Source organism: Montipora capricornis, chromosome 9, assembly GCF_036669925.1.
Source record: "Montipora capricornis isolate CH-2021 chromosome 9, ASM3666992v2, whole genome shotgun sequence".
Lineage (NCBI taxonomy): Eukaryota > Metazoa > Cnidaria > Anthozoa > Scleractinia > Acroporidae > Montipora > Montipora capricornis.
In genome coordinates, this window is record NC_090891.1 from 51,675,558 (window position 1) to 51,692,709 (window position 17,152).

Consider the following 17,152-nt stretch of genomic DNA (forward strand, 5'->3'; position numbering starts at 1 on the left):
AGGCTAAAAAGAGAGCTTATAATAATTATTTCTTAAACTTTACAATCATTTGTCTGTAACCTTGCACAAAATGGGAAGCAAATTAATACACACAAGTGATTCATTAGAAACAGGTTTAATAAGTCATGCATTATTCTTCAGGAGGTGGATGGACAACACCTTCAAGTCAATAATATACATCAATTTTCAGATACACTATCAACATAAAGATAATGTAGCGTATAATGTCTATCAGGCATTAAAAGCACTAAGGCTTTATCCTTGATCTAAAGTGCAAATTGAATTGCACCTGGCAGCCTTCATTTACATGCTTTTGACTACCATTAAACCAAGACATTACTGTTTCAACCAGTTGATGTCTTTTTGACAAGCTTTATTGAAAATTGAAACAACAAAGAAAACTACCTCTACAATAAAATACAAATAATATGATGACAAGTTCACATATAAAACAAAATGCCCTTGCTGTTAAAAAGGTGTACCAGCTACCACTATGATCACCAAACAATCTGAGTTGACATCCACCTGGCCTTGGCCATTCAATAGGTGGATAATGGTAACCCTATCCAGTGGGTAAAGAGTAGTTTAACCAATTGAGTTATCGGGTGGATAGTGCTATCCACCCTTCAAACAAAAGGGGCTTATCAATATGAATATGGAGTGCAAATATGTGCACGCAAATTGCAATAAGCGTCACAAAGTGTCCCCTTGCTCTTCATCGCAACTTCAACATCACTTCTGTCTTGGAATACAGACAATTATGGATGTCACCAAGTGTCCCCCAAATGCTGCTTGTCAAGTAAAGATAAACAGCTGTGTTTACCCACAGCTAAAAATAAAGCTTACCTTTCCCCTTGCCCAATTGTTGGAAATAGGTAGCAAAGGCTTAGACTTAAAGAGACACTTCGTGCTGGTTGTCAAAATTAGGGGTGCATCTAATTAGCGTCATTTTTGGACATAAGTGATTGCAGCTGGCATCAACAAGAAATAACTGGGTTACTGCATGGCTACCCACAATATCAAGTTCAATTAACCTTGTTATGGCAAGAGTTTGTAAATTTATTTAGTAACCAGGTTCCAATCCAATACTGATCTTAGCCTCTCATATGTGACACCACAATATCAAAGGAAATTTTGACCCTTTTAGTACAAACCATACATCACACACCTTACACTTACAATCCAAACAGGTTCACTTCAGTACACTGACCATGTGATCTCTGATCAGAAGTCATCACTCTTCCATAAGTATACTTCATAACCGCAGCAGTGTCTAAAGAAATGGCCACATACAACAAAAGATGGACTTGAGATATGTGGACATATGTCATCCATAGTTACTATGTAACTTACATGATTAAAGCTTTGGATGCCCAGACAACCCATACACACATTGGTGCAACTCTGATTAATACTTCACTTTTAATTCAAAATGGTGGATCTCCCACATGAAAACACTACATTTTATGGTTGCTGGATCCTCTTGGCTGTTTTACCACAACTATGGGGAAATATGGAGTGAGATGATGCTTGCACTTCAACTACACAATTTTAGCTATTTTGTCTCTTACAGTCACCTGAAAAATTCAGGTGCCTCCAATGGGATTCCAGTTCAATTATCTACCAACTGAGCTATGAAGCCACAGAGTAGGTTAGGTCAGTTGGTCGGAGCATTGTACCAGTATCACAGAGGTCATCAGTGCAAATGCCATTGGAGCCATCTGAATTTTTCAGCTGACTATAACAGACAATAATTGCTAAAATTTTCCACTTAAAGTGTGAGGATCACCTCACTCCTTTGCCTGTGGCCCGGACTTTAAATGTATAAACATTCATTTCATTTATAGAAAAATAGTACAATGTCAGGGGAAACAATATTGTGGTCAAACGTATTAATCATGCTAAATTTCTGAAAGCTTTGTAAACAAAAAAAGACAACCGAATAGATTTTTTCATAAACCAACTAAACACATTTACTTATGAGTGAACTCTTGGTGACATTCAAAGATGTATTGGCTCAACAAAAAAAAAGACAACACTCAGTTATAATTATAATAATAATAATAATAATAATAATAATAACAATAATCCATTCAATGTAACCAGTTGCAACAATACAATTACCAACAGTCACTTATCAGAAACAGTGTTATTGTGCTCCATCAAAGGAACTCATTGTTTATATTAACCCATTCACACCTCAAACGCCCTTAAGGATGTCTCCCATTGACAAGTAAAATTGTCTGGTGTTAGACAGTACAATCTATTAACACTCACTCTCAGTTGTCTGAATCAATTTCTGCATGTGTAGCCATACTTACAATATACTACTGCCTTTCCTGCATAAGAAAAAAAAAACAGTAACACAGATGAAACATATTATCTATTTTCCTGATAAGAAGAATAGAGATAAAACAGGACTTACAAACATTAAACATTAAAAGTAAAACTTGGTGGAATAAAAATTCAATTCAATCAAGATATGGATGTTTCTGTAAAGGATGTCTCCTTGAGCTCTCTTTAAGGTACTTTGTCATAGAGCCATCTCAGACATTTTTTCCGCAGTTCATATATGATCCATTTTATATATCATTTCATCATTGATTTATTCCTCACGGGAACACAACCCTCCACTAATAGAATGTTTCCACATGACGTCATGGCAACCATGTTGGAGGAGCAAAACAAAGAAACAGCAGCCATGTTGGGGGAGTGAAATATCCATTTGGAAATTGAACTCCATTTTTATGCAAATTCCTCCTTTTGTTTTAGTATGGAAATATTGCTGCTGGTCACATGAGCAAAAACACTCTACAGTCCATATCTTTATAGTAATATTGATATTTTAGCAACACATGTACCTGGCTCAACCAATGCAACACCTCTGATCTCTCCATACATCTCAAGTCCTTAGATCTAACATCAAGTTCGGCTACATTGTACAATGTAGGGGACAGAAAAAATGAATATGTTTATTTTAGCATGAACACATTATAACTTCAATTTCTTAAGAGATACTTGAAAGTTCATCTATATTATGTATATGCAGAGATTGTTTATTTACGTGCTTGCTTGATGCCCTTCAGTTAAACTGTGCAAAGGTGTTTCATCAGTTGCAATAAAGTTTGTAGATATCACATGTGATGCTCATCATGGCACATCATCAACCCTAACACTTTTCAAACTGTTCTTGAACACATGCAGTCAGGGTTGTCAATGTAAAAAAATAGTAAAAGAAAACTGACCTGTGACATACACACATATTTGAAGAGGACACTATTCACTATTAGTGGAAACAGGCTATCCTTTTTTAGCATATTCACCAGTGAGCATATAATAGGACTCTTGTGATAGCTTTTGATCATTCCTGACAGACACTACACTGCAGTGTCAACTGTCTAGTCTTTGATTTTCAACTTTTTAAACTTTCTATCGCCTCAAAAAAACCCTTCATGCTCAACAATTCTCTGTACTGCTCTAACATACACGTAATTCTTTGGTTCGCTTAACTATCTCCTTCAAAGTCACCATTTAGAGGCACCTACATGTAAAAAGTGTACAATATGGTTGTCCTTTGATCTGTGACTGTACAAGGGAGAGGAATGGGTTAAATACTGGATTGACATCATAGAATGCTTTGCATTGAGATATTTCTTTGAAAACAGTGATGTAAAGTAATTTTCATTTTTGGGTCATGGTTCAAACTACGACCCCTTCTCCCTCATTTCAAAATGAATATAATTTATAAAAAAGTTAATTTTCACTTGAAATAAAGTTGAAATAACAACAATACATTTGGGACAATTTTGGAGAATAATTAAAGTGGAAAAGGTTGTTGAGGTGATAGGATCCAAACCTGAGTGGCATCAAGCTACTGTATTTCCTATTGTTGACCTGGTTGCAGCACAAACCTTACTACATAAATAATTCATCAAGATATCTCAAATCATACAAATATGTACCTTGAAACAAATACTATCTCAAAAAGGTGATCCTTCATCCTACATCTTTCGATGTCTTGGGAATTATTTCCATAGTCAATCTTCCTTGCACATGTTTGTTGCAAGTGGCTGGGAGCACCTCAACATTGGCTGCACAATATCAATGATGAACAAGAAGTTTTTACTCCGCTTGCCTAATTGTTTTTGATGTGCCTCGACAGTGACAAGAAAATTTTGCACTTGTGTTCTACACATGTAATCGCAACGAGTTCTCGCAAAAAGTAAGGAGAAATATCACCAGCTAGTGTTTTTTTAGAAGTTTGTTTAGAGCACGTGCAGGTAATTTGTTGGAGAACTTGTTTGAAGTTTGTCCTTTCTAGCCGATTCTGGTTCTAAGCCAAGCTGACGTGTTTCAATGAAGTACATCAAAATGTAAATGATCTCATTTTCAGAGATAAAGTGGAATAAATAAAGTACGATCTCTCACATCACAAGCTATAGTACGTCTGTGATTTCTAATTTTAGCGTGATTCCTATTCGCTGGCTTTTGACAGTCGACTCTGAAATGGCTACTTTCCTTTTCCGTTCGCTTGCTCAGTGAGGATTTGCTTGTTTTCTTTTCAAACTCTTGCCATTCAAGAAAAAATAATTGCCTAACTGGTGAATTCAACAGTAGATTTCGCTGGAAAAACCGATATCACACTCATCCCTTCGTGATTCATGTGATCAGTCGGTTTTTCAGGTGAAATTAACCGTGGAATTCACTAGTTAGGCAGCGAAGAAAATGACATAATTAAGCAATTTCCGGGAAAACCAAAAGGCGGACAGTTCCAAAGCCTTTTATTTTCACTAATCCTACAGCCAGTAAGAATAAACAATCCGGGAGCTCCGCTTTTAGGCTTGGCTAAATCTATATATTATTTTTCTTTTCAATAGTTAGGCAACTTCACACAAACCAATTATTAATTAAAGTTGTTGTGAAATCTATTTACTATAATCCTAAAATAATGATCAATTAACTTCAAGATTAATCATTTCATTCTTGTTCATTTATTTTTTTGGATGATCTTATCACAACTAACAACTGACACTTATTCACACACATTCTTGGGTTGCACGTCACGTCACAAAAAAGTAAAATACAAAACTCAAGAGCCTCTTGAGTTTTTATCTTAATCAGCTACAAGACGTTTAAAAAATATATCTGTTTGCATGTTTTCAGCTCGGTTCCATGCTTAGTTTCGAAAATAGAGCAGTTTGAATTTCAGAGGTTTTCACAGTGCGTGATATGTTGGTGGGTTTCGAAAAACAAGCCAGTTGCATAAAAACACACAGTGTAGATTTCCCTTGTGTTTTTGTGGCCTAAACAGCCAATATACTTGGAGACGTGTCTATATGAATGTTTGCTAGCTCATCATACAGCAGAAAGACAGCCAAACTAAATTCCAGATGTTTCTACAGGTTTCCAGCCGCCATGTTGGTGTACTTCAGCAGTACACCAACACGGCCCCTCCATGCTAAACTCTACAAATTTGAGTGATAAATTTCGCCGAATAACTCAAGTATGGAATATTGCACAGCCCTGAGACTTGGACCGGTTGCTTATTTATTCCTCGTCTATAACAATTCCATTTCTTGACTCAATTTCTTAAATGGTAAGCGATTTTATGTTTTCACTTACTGTAAGTGACGTGCAACCCAAGAATTAAGAAAGTCACAAAGGCTAATCATACCAACCCTGTTCTTAGGGTCTCTCTTCTGTGCCTCAATAATTATTGATGGTGGCAGAGAAGAGAGACCCTGGGAACAAGGATGTTATAATAAGGCAGTGTAAACAATTGACCCTTTGACGTCCAAACCGGCCGAAACCGGCCAGACTTAGTATTTTACTCTGTCTAATGCCAGACGATTTTACTCGTCAATGGGGAACCCCTGGGAGTCAATGGCTTAAGGTATCACCAAACAGTTGTTCTAGAAAGTTCAATAAAATCCCACACAAGTAAGCCGGTTGCGCTCCTAGTGCCACAGGCTCATGGAACTGTGCACTGGAGTTCACCTGGTTCAACGGTAATGTATACAGGGGCAGAAGACCAATTTCACATGTTAATTATATCTGGCTATAGGAAACTACAATGGTTTAAGTTTAAAAAAACCTAAAGGACAATGACAAAAAAAAAAAAAAAAAGGGAATCTTGAGGTAAAAAGCATCACTTCTGTCTTTAAATCACTCCAAAAAAATCTCTAGGTTCCGCTATAGTCAAGGTCGTGTCGGAAGCTGAACATACATGCTACTGAAACAAGGTTCTCGTACATTCTAAATGTTACACATCGAAATTAACACCTCGAAACAATAAAAGCACTCTGCATATGGTGTCATGCTTTCATCTGTTTCTCGGTGTTTGGAACCGCTGATGAAACACTCGCACTCGTTTTTGACATACTGTTTGAAGGAATCAAATGCGGATTCTATCAACCCTAACATTAATTAAAATGCACTTTGACAATGACTTCATGAAGTGATCTAAACATGATCATCGATTTTGCTTTTGAAATGTGGCGTTAAACCAAAAGACACCCCTAGAGAAGTAACATTTGCTGGCATTAGATGGAGTAAAATCTGTTAAGTTCACTCCCAGGAGTCAATGGGTTAATAAACTCAGCTTTCTACAGTGACATCACAAGGTAAATTCATAACATACCTTTCATTGTAGATAATGGCATCTGCAGAACAAAACCATTCAAAAACACAAACAAATACATTTAATGCTAGATGTATGATAATTATACAGAGTAATATTATTACTATTAGTGCTGCATTTAAGCATGTACAGGTCAACCCCTTGTTTTAGATGAAAAAAATTAAAATTTTCCTGGTTCCCATGGACCTGTCTTTTGAGTGCAAAGGTTAAGGATAACCATGAGCAACAAGCAGGTACTTTTGGCACATTCAAACAGACCTCCTTAGCTATAACTTGAAAAATTAACAAATCTAATTGCAGCTTCCACTATCCAAAGTGGCCTCTTCTTATTTCTTGATGGGTAGAAATGCAGCAATCAACACACAAATGGAATACCAGAGAAAAGCTACACAGCAAAATAGATCTCAAGGTATTAGAAACCGAGCCACAAAATTGACAATGTGGTAATAACAAGGGTATGCTTAATACTTCATGCACTGAAATATTCATTAAACGTGGGTATTAAAGAAAGACAAGTTATGTTCATTTGGTCATAGGCGTTCTCTGATCATCGGAGGTGGTGTGCCCCATTGGTTAGGGCACTTGCCTTGACATCCAGGGATCACAAGTTCAAAACACACTCTGACCATGGGTTGAATTTGTTCCTAGATAGTCCCTGGTTCAACTTCTCAGCTGTTACTTCCTAAGAATGGGCTAATGGGGATGTGCCGCTGGATGCGGTCACATTTTCACAACTGGATTGACTATAATGGGGTTGCATTTTCAACAGAGTTACTGACAGAATTACTAGAATGGGGCCGCAAATTGTCGGGAGTTTGCGGGTGAGAAAATTCTGGCTAGTGCAATTTAAAAATGGATGGACTTGACATTTACAAGTCGAATTATTGGTACTTTCCTCCAAACAAGTTGAAGGTTCAATTTACGTACCGGTACATCTGAAGTCCAATGGTATGGCTTGAACTGTAATAATTATTACATTTTGAACCTTCCCCACGGTTGTCTTGGAATTGATAACTTCAATATTTTGGAAGGCCCTTCAATTGGATTTGAAGTGATTAACTTCAAATCAGAAAGTTTACAAGGGGACTCCAGTATTGGCAAACGGAGGTGTTGTTGCATTAAATGGACTTTCACCACTGAGTTAATGCTAACGAAATTGTGGAGTTAACTTGATATTTCAACCCCCTCACAGTCCTGAATATAATTATTGAGTTTTGTTTTAGGTAGATGAAGGCATTCTTGAGACAACACTAACAGATTATAGTCCGAGGTTTGCAAACAATCATGCCAGCAGCATATCGTGGATTTGTTATTTAATACTTTTTGCACAGCAAATCCTACCCTAGGCTTGATTTTCCGCCGCTCACTTGAATTCGGTTATCCTCCCTGAGAAGAGACAGTTGGGCACGTGAGCAATAGATTGTGTCTGTGACGTAATTCAAATATAATTTATGCAAAGTTAATAGTTGCGGGGAAATAGCATTAGGCATCCCAAAACATTGATTTTAACAAAACAGTAATTACATAACAATGCTTAAAACGTCTGTGCGACGTTTCCAGATAATACGAGCTTCAGTGTGTGGTTAAATGATCAATGTGACTTGAATTCAACCAAATCTTCAACTGCTTCAGCTCTCAGTCACCCTCATTGACCCTCTAATATTGCCACCAAAAAGTCTGCAGTAATTCCAATGGAGCTTGAGGAATTTTACACTTGCTCTTACATTAGCGAAGTCTGACGAGAAATCGCAATAGCAATGGATTTGAAAGCTGTATTTGGACCTTGGAACCAACCGGAAAATTAGTGAAGTTTTTGAATTTATGCGGTAAAAAATGACAATCCCCATTCTCAAGCTTCTTGAACACTTTCCGTTGTTGAAATCTTGGATGTTTCCTATCTTAAAAGCACTGTATAGCTTGCACAGACCAGGTCAAAGAACACCTTTGCAGCCAAAAAATATGATTTATGCCTGACCGATTTGTGCAGGCGAGTTTCTGATTGGTGGAGATTAACAATGGCTCACAACACATGTCCAGCCGTGATTTCAGGGGTGATTGCTGGCTCATTTCCCAAAACAGCGGCTGGTAATCGAGCCTAATCCTATCCAATGTAGAGTTACTATGCCAAAAATTTATATTGTAAACAATAGAGTTCAAGGTTGTTTTGAACAGGTCCAAATATCTAACTCTGTGAATGAAAACACCTGCCAGCTAGTTGAAATTTGAACTTGCAACTTCCTCAAAGCAAACTGCCAAGAATAGAGACACCAACATTGCGTCTCAAAGCTGTGACAAAAACTAACCCTTTTTGTGAAATTAAGATAATTGCCAACGAGTCACCCTCGCGAGGACGTGAGGGTGACGAGGCGGCAGCATTATAAAGCAGTGTGCGCGAGTTGATTTTGGTACGTACAGGGAAAAGATTTCTCGAATTGAAATTCAGCATAAGGTAATATAAGGTAATGTAAGAGTGACATCATCGGTAATTGTTTTCGAGTTAGCCAATGGGATCGCGGGATCTTTTAATCTAAACCAATCACATCAGGAGTATCATGATCGGTGACAAGATGACCACATGGTCAATCATTTTCTGGCATATTCTGGCGTACTCTTGTTGGCTTGCGAAGGTGTGAAGCAGGCAGGAAAAGGTGAGTGGAAATATTGATATTATACACTCGTGAGCTCTGTTTACCAGGTAGCCACTATCTGTCAAGCTTAAGGGAACTTAGCAAATCAATTTGGATAGTGTTCTTTTTCCAAAATTTCAGGGTTCGGAGCTTGCAACTAAATTATCTCATCAGAAGTTCTCGGGTCCAAAGTTCACTTAAGGTCCAAAGTCCACTTACTGAAGTGCTTGCACCGAAGTAACAGCTCACAATTATTATGCTTCTATTGTGTATTTTGTTAGTGGTAAATCATTGTAAGGGCCCTAGTGGTGTGACTAATTTGCATTTTCCACGTGGATATCAAAATGTTACCATTTTCAGATTCCGCGGGAGATATTTGACTAGACGTATACCTTATCCTTCTAATGGTAGTTTCAATTCCTTTGCAATTTCTAATAAAGAAGCACACGCATTAAATGGAAACATAAAAAACTCGGATGCTGCAAAACTGTTTGAGGAAAATAGCTATTCATTTGGCAGGGATCACTTCAGTAATTACTGTTTAAAAAATGACGGCAAATTTTCCTGTGCAGTTGATTGTTTCCTGGAGCTGTGTTACGGTGTTTTTTGTAATCATCTTCATACTACTACACGGAATGAGTTTTTTGACATTATCTACGAGTCATGTAATCAAAGAAGAAACCTTGGCGCTATTGACATTGTGCGAGAACCTGTGTGGTTATGTCTCAGAGACCATTGTATGTCATTTTCTGCAATGACTGCCAATGCTGTTTTCAGTGACATATTACATATTTGGGCAGGTTATGTAGAGTACAAATATACTTGTATTGTATATAATTTGGTTGCCACATGATGTGCAGTATGACTGATTGCATTGCTGTACAACAAACAATGACTTAAGCTCCTCACTTATCACTCCAATAGTTCTCAATGCAAGCAGATCAAAATATATTTAACTGTATTGTGGAGAAGGAACTTGCCAAAAAACAGAAGCAAAATGTATACATAAAAGAGTAAAAAAGGAAAAAGAAGAATAATGAATCTGAAACTGAGAAACCTGCTAGACCAGGAAAGCAAAATATATACATGAGGGAATACAACAGGAGAAAGAAAGACATTGAAACTGAAACAGATCAAAATATCTTCAACGGTTTTGTGGACATGGAAAAATATTTGTCCTTATTTGACAGTCAAACAAATGGACCAATTCATTCACACGAATGGCCAAAAAAAAATATGCAGGATTTCCATAATTCTTTGAAATTCAAAATCTACAAATGCAACATCTGCCATGAAGCATGGCCATTGTCAGTAAAACATAAAGAGGAAGCTACTTATGTCTGCTCTAGGTGTGTGCATGACAAAATGCCACAAAAAAGTTTTCAGTTGACAATAATATGATACCTTCACAAGTACCAAAAGAATTGCAGGGTCTTACAAAATTAGAAGAAATGCTTATAGCTCGTGTTTTCCCAGTAATATCTGTTTATACAAAACCAGGGGGGCAAAAGGCATACAAAGGCCACTGCATTAATTTTTCCCAAGATATTCAAGAGCTAGCTAACTCATTGCCAAGGTATCCAAAGCAGCTGCCTGTGATAGTTGTGTCTGTCAAAGGCAAAGATAATACTTATAAAGATCTTACAGTAAGGCGTGAAAAAGTGAGCTGTGCGCTACATTGGTTAGTTCAGCATAACCCTGTATACAAAAATATCACGATAGATTATGACTACTTGTCCTCCTTGCCCTCTGACGGCACCCCAAGTGAGCTGCATCACATTGATTGTATCGAGAATAATAAAGATATAGATCCAGACAGAGGTCCCCTTGATGTCAATGAAATACCATTCAATGAAGAGCCAGAATTAAGCAGCACAGTCCTTAATCCAGTAACCTTAAAGCCTCAAAAGCAACTTATTACAGATCAGTTGTTGCAAAAGCATAAATTAAATTGGCCACATAGAAATACAAGTCCTATGAATGAATTTAAGATCGAATTTCTAGCGACAATGGCATTTCCTACTCTATTTCCTGATGCTAAAGGAGACCCTACAAACACTGCTATAAAGCGGGGAGTGACTTTAGCAGAGAAAATAAGACACCCTAATTAAATTTGCTGAATATTCTAATGAAGGCTGGACTTACAGGTTTGTAAGCCATCCACAGATTTGCATATTGGGCTTTTAATATGATTCAAAGGCATAGACGTCTTGGTTAAGGGAGTATTTTTTTTGAAACAAAACCCTAGTGATGCAAAGCTGACTGTGGAACAACTTAAACAGATGCTTCAGTCGAATAATCAGTCAACTTTGATGTGCAAACTTATGCATTATGCTAAAAATGTAACAGGTAGCAATAGCTACTGGCACAAAGCAAAAGAGGATTTACGGGCTACCATTGCTCAAGTAGGACCTCCTACAATTTTTTTCACGTTGTCTTGTGCAGAGTATCATTGGCCAGAATTTCATAATCTTTTAAGTAATGACCACTGTGGAGATATCAGTCCAAAAATGAGACAAAAACATGTTATTGACAATCCACATCTCATTGACTGGTTTTTTACTGAGCGAACAGATCGCTTTGTGAAGTTTTGGCTGAAGAAATCATTACAGGCTTCTTGGTATTGGTACCGATATGAATATGCTGTTCAGAGGGGATCAATTCATTGTCATGGAGTTGCAAAATTGCAGAATGATCCAGGGCTTTGTGAACTTACAGCAGTTGCACTGCAAGGTTTTTTAGCTTCAAAATATATCAAAGAACACCAAACAAACATATCAAATGAAGAACTACAAGAACTAAAAAACAAGGAAAGAAGAGGGCAAAAAGCTGAGGAAACTGTTTGCCAATATGTTGACTTTTTATTAACTACTTGGAATCCTTGTTCCAGATGAAGGTTGGTCCAAGCCAAATTCTCATCCATGTCAAACACCATATCTTTCCTTAAAAGAAGAAAAAATGGAAGACGACTATGTAAATCTATTGAATTCTGTTCAAAGGCATACATTATGCAGTACTAAGTATTGCCTTAGGCAAAAAGACAGTTCTGAGTTGTGCTGCAGGTTTAATTTTCTATTTGATAACTGTAAAAAAACTAGGATAGATTTTGAACCTGTCCATACAAAATTAGGTCAACCAAAGTATAAAGCAGTTATTGTCACTAAACGAAATGACTGCAGATTAAATCGTCATCAACCATTGCAGCTTCAGGGATGGAGAGCAAATTGTGATATCCAAATTATTGTGGACTACCACGCATGTTTACAATATCTTGTTAAGTACACATCGAAAGGGGAAAAAGCATCTTCTGTTGTCAATAATGCATTCAGTACAGTTGTTCAGAAGCTTTCAGACACAAGTGACTTTCATAACACGTTCAAACAGATAATGATCAAATCTGTCGGACAAAGGGACTATTCAATTCAAGAGGTCATGCATCATTTGCTCTCTCTTAAGTGTGTAAGTGCTTCTTATGAAGTGATAAATGCATCTCTAGATGGCTCAAGAAGAATTCAAATGGTAAGGGATGAGGAATGTTGTACTGCCCCATCCATCCTTGATATATATGCTGAGCGAAGGAAATATATTAAATCATTTCCAAGTGTACTAGAATGCAACTTTGTACAATTCACATCCACATACATTAAGAAGGGCTCAAAACTAGAAAAAAGAAAACGACCAGTAATTGTTAAAACATATCCAAACTATTCGTCAAATCCTCAAAATCAACACTATGGGCTTTTTTTGTAAATATCAACTACTTAAATATAAACCTTGGGAGCATACACCAGATGATGCCTGGAATAATGCTGAACAGTGCAATGAAACATTCAAAACATGTTGGATGGATTTTCTCAGTAGTAACAGTGGCAAGGCTCTAGTTCCTGACTGGGAAATCAAGTTACAAACCTTAAAGGCATCTATCAAGCTAGAAACAGACAATTTTGAAACAGAAAATGATGACGAAGAGGAAAAAGAAGAATGGATGTTTATGTCTGAATTGAATATTCAAAACAATGCTAATGATGCAGAACGTTCTGTCTTAGCTCCTAAAGGATATTGGCACACTGTTACTGAGTGCTTAGATGAAGAGCAACTAAATTCTGTAGTATCTTGGTTAGTGAATCAAAAATCTCTGAATAATCCTCAGTGGCAAATGCCAGCAAGGATAGTAAATATTTCAAGCTTTAGTGTAAACCAAAGATTGGCATATAACATAGTTTGTGATCACTTTCACAGAAGTGACAAAGAACCTCTACTTCTCCTAATTAAAGGTATTGCAGGGTCAGGGAAAAGTTATCTTATTGATGCAATTAGAAATGTACTCCAAACAAAATGCAAGGTGCTAGCTTACACTGGAAAAGCATCTTTTAATGTGAATGGTGTAACCTTGCATTCATTTCTCAAATTGCCAATTGGCTCAAAAAGACTCACTGAACTAAAAGGAATAGCACTACAACAGCTTCAAAGTAATCTAGAAAATGTTAAGTATTTGATAATAGATGAATATTCTTTGGTTGGTCAAAGTTTGCTTGGCTGGATAGATTCTAGATGCCGGCAAGCAACAGGCCTGGCAAATCAGAGTTTTGGTTGTCTTTCTGTTATTGTTGTAGGTGATATAGCACAGTTACCCCCTGTTGGTGATAAACCACTTTACCATTCAATGCCCAAAACAGATAAGCAAATTCAGGGCTATCTCATGTATCAACAGTTTAAAACAGAAATTCCATTGATTCTTAACCACAGAGTTGATGGTAACAGTAGTGAGCAGCACCTTTTTAGGGATCTTCTTCTCAGAGCATGTAATGGTGAATCCACACCAGCTGATTGGCATAAATTACTTTCCAGAACTCCAGACCGTGTATCAAATATCCAGGAGTTTAAAATGTCATCAATAAGACTATCGTATCTCAAGTCTAGCGTTGCAGAGATCAACATTGCCAAATTAAAAGCTCTTAATCATCCAATAGCAACTATAAAAGCTCGTCACTCTGGTGGTGCACAGAACCTTAGCTCGGATGAAATGGGAGGCCTAGAGCCTGTGATTTACTTAGCAAAAGGAGCGAGAGTGATGCTAACTATGAACATCTGGACTGAAGTTGGACTTTGTAATGGCGCCCTAGGAACAGTATTAGATTTTGTTTATCCACATGACCAGACTCCCCCTACACTACCAATTAGTGTTCTCGTACAGTTTGATGAGGATTATAATGGCCCTACTCTTTCTCCTAGATTTCCAAGATGTGTTCCAATCTGTCCAATAACACAGGTTTCTCAAAACATATCAAAGAAATGTGAAAGACAACAATTACCCCTTAAGTTAGCATCCACAAGAGTCAAGGTTTAACGCTAAAGAAAGCCTGGGTTGATCTTGGTCCTTCAGAAAAATCTTCAGGAATGACATACGTTGCACTTAGTAGAGTTAAAAAACTTGAAGACCTGATTGTAGAACCTATGACCCTGGAGAGACTGCAAGCACCCCGTAAAATGTGTAATTTACATTACAGACTCAAAGAAGAAGAGCGGTTAGATCGTTTAGCCAAACTTACTTTGCAGAGTTTATTGTAGAATCCGGTTGCTCAAAATATATCAAACATCAATCCAATAAAAGCACTTTTTACAATTAAAGTTTAATTAACCAACATTAACCTTGCCTCAAGATAATCTAGAGGCTAGAGAATTTTAGCTTGTTATAATGGCATATATTTATTTAAAACTGCTACACTGTACTTAACCTTAGTAAATATCTTTTTTAACAGATTCTTTGTGAGAAAATGTCAAAGCGTACGCCACACCTTAACTCAGGTAAGTGTTATTATTATAAGGGGTTTGCGGGGGATGCGGTGAGGGAGGGCAGTAGGAAATGCAACTAATGCAAACATTATCAAAATTTGAGCCTTCAAACAATCTACATAATTTTTCCATGCCCCAGGTGAGCAAACTGGTGAATAGATGCTAAACACACAGTCTACAGTTATTCATTTCCTATTTGACTTGCTGCTTTTTAATTTTTTCCTTAGAATCACTCCGTGGCTTTATACATAATTTAAGCCCTGTAAAGCGCTCAAAGAAAACGGATTGGTTTGAGTTCCATCTGCAAACAAGTCCCTCCAAAGTACAGCGTGTAGTTGGATTTAATATCCCAAGTCACTCAACCTTCAGTGAACATAAGGAATCCAAAACCCCTGTGCTGCTGTCAAATACTAAGAACAATGATTCTAACAAGGACATTATCTTCAACTAACAGTCAGTTGTAAGGTCTGCACCAGCATTCGACATTGACTTTGATTATTCTCCACACATTGCCGCATCTGTATCATCCTCCTCTTCAGTGCAGCCTGCTGTTACAATCACTCTAGAACAGGTACCAACTCTAAAGATTAACCAGAAAATCAATGTCACAGCAACCATTTCATTAGGCAATGAACAACCCAAGCCAGTTGAAGTGAAATCCACTCAAAAGATGACACTCGTCAAAGAGGATTGTGTCTTAGAAGACGAAACAGGAACAGCTGAAATTCACATTTGGGATGAGCTCATCAACAAGGTCAAAAATGGGACAACATATGAATTCCAAAACCTGAACGTCAAGCACTTCAAAGGCAGCACCCACTTGGCAACAACACCAGCAACGACCTTCAAAGAAGCCAGTAAACAACTTCAGTCTGTGCAAGGACCTACACTACTGGAAAACCCAGAAAAAGAAGTTCAAGTCGAGATGTTCAAGTTTGTTAACAACCTAAGTGTATTCGTGGCTTGCCAAGCTTGTAAAAAGAAAATAACAGAGAACTCCCATCAAAAATATATTAAATGCAGGAACTTTGGAGTGCGGCAGTGTCAGAGTGACTGCAAGAGAGATGCATCTGTACAAGTAAAAGTACAAATAGATGGTCTACAAAGAATCATTGTATTGATAGTTATATATACGAATTATCTTCTGTTACACTCACTATGGCTGAAGATGATGTTTGAAACATCGAAACATGTTCCGAAAATTCAAAAGTGTGGTTGTATTTTTTAAAATATTACTAACAAATAGATGGAAAAGAAATGTGGCTAACAGCATTCACAGATGCCATTGAAAGTCTTCTGGTTGTGTCTCCAGATGTTTCCCTTATGAGTAACTCAGAAGCCATTGAAGCCCTGCTCATGGACCTTACGGATATCCACTTCACCTATAATGTCCACAAAAATAGCATAACCGAGGTCACATCTGTTTCACATGGACTGGCGTAATGACACTATAGAATGATCAGTTAATGAGCCTTCTTGCCATGAAGCTACTATAAATTACGTTGAAATTTGCGTTCTAAAAGTAAGTTAAAACACAGACATGCAATATTTTAACATTGCGAAAAACAATGTATAGCATGTGGAATTTGCATCTGTAATCTCTAGGTAAGGTAAGTTCTTCAAGACATTTTACAAAACAAACAATAGCATGTGAGATTTGCATTTGGAATCTCTGTTACAAGTTGAGTTGTTAAAGCCATTTCAAAAAAAACATAGAATGTGAGATTTGCATTTGGAATCTGTGTTACAAGTTTAGTTGTTAAAGACATAAAAAACAATAGCATGTGAGATTTGCATTTGAATTCTCTATTACAAGTTCACTTCTTAAAGATACTTTTAAAAAACAATAGCTTGTGAGATTTGCATTTGTAATCTCCGTTACAAGTTCAGTTCTTAAAGACATTTTTAAAAAACAATAGCTTGTGAGATTTGCATTTGTAATCTTTGTTGCAAGTTTACTTCTTAAAGGCATTTTAACAAACAAACAACAGCATGTGACATTTGCATTTGTCATCTCTGTTACAAGTTTAGTTCTTAAATACCCTTTGAAAAAAACGAACAATAGCATGTGAGATTTGAATTGTGATCTCTG

The 17,152-nt window shown here is 37.1% G+C and overlaps 2 pseudogenes; both read left to right on the forward strand.

Moving 5' to 3' along the window:
* The first annotated feature begins 9,234 nt into the window (after positions 1 to 9,234).
* LOC138016722 (uncharacterized) lies at positions 9,235 to 16,657 on the forward strand (annotated as a pseudogene).
* Positions 10,429 to 14,835, forward strand: LOC138017801 (uncharacterized; annotated as a pseudogene).
* Positions 16,658 to 17,152: the final 495 nt, after the last annotated feature.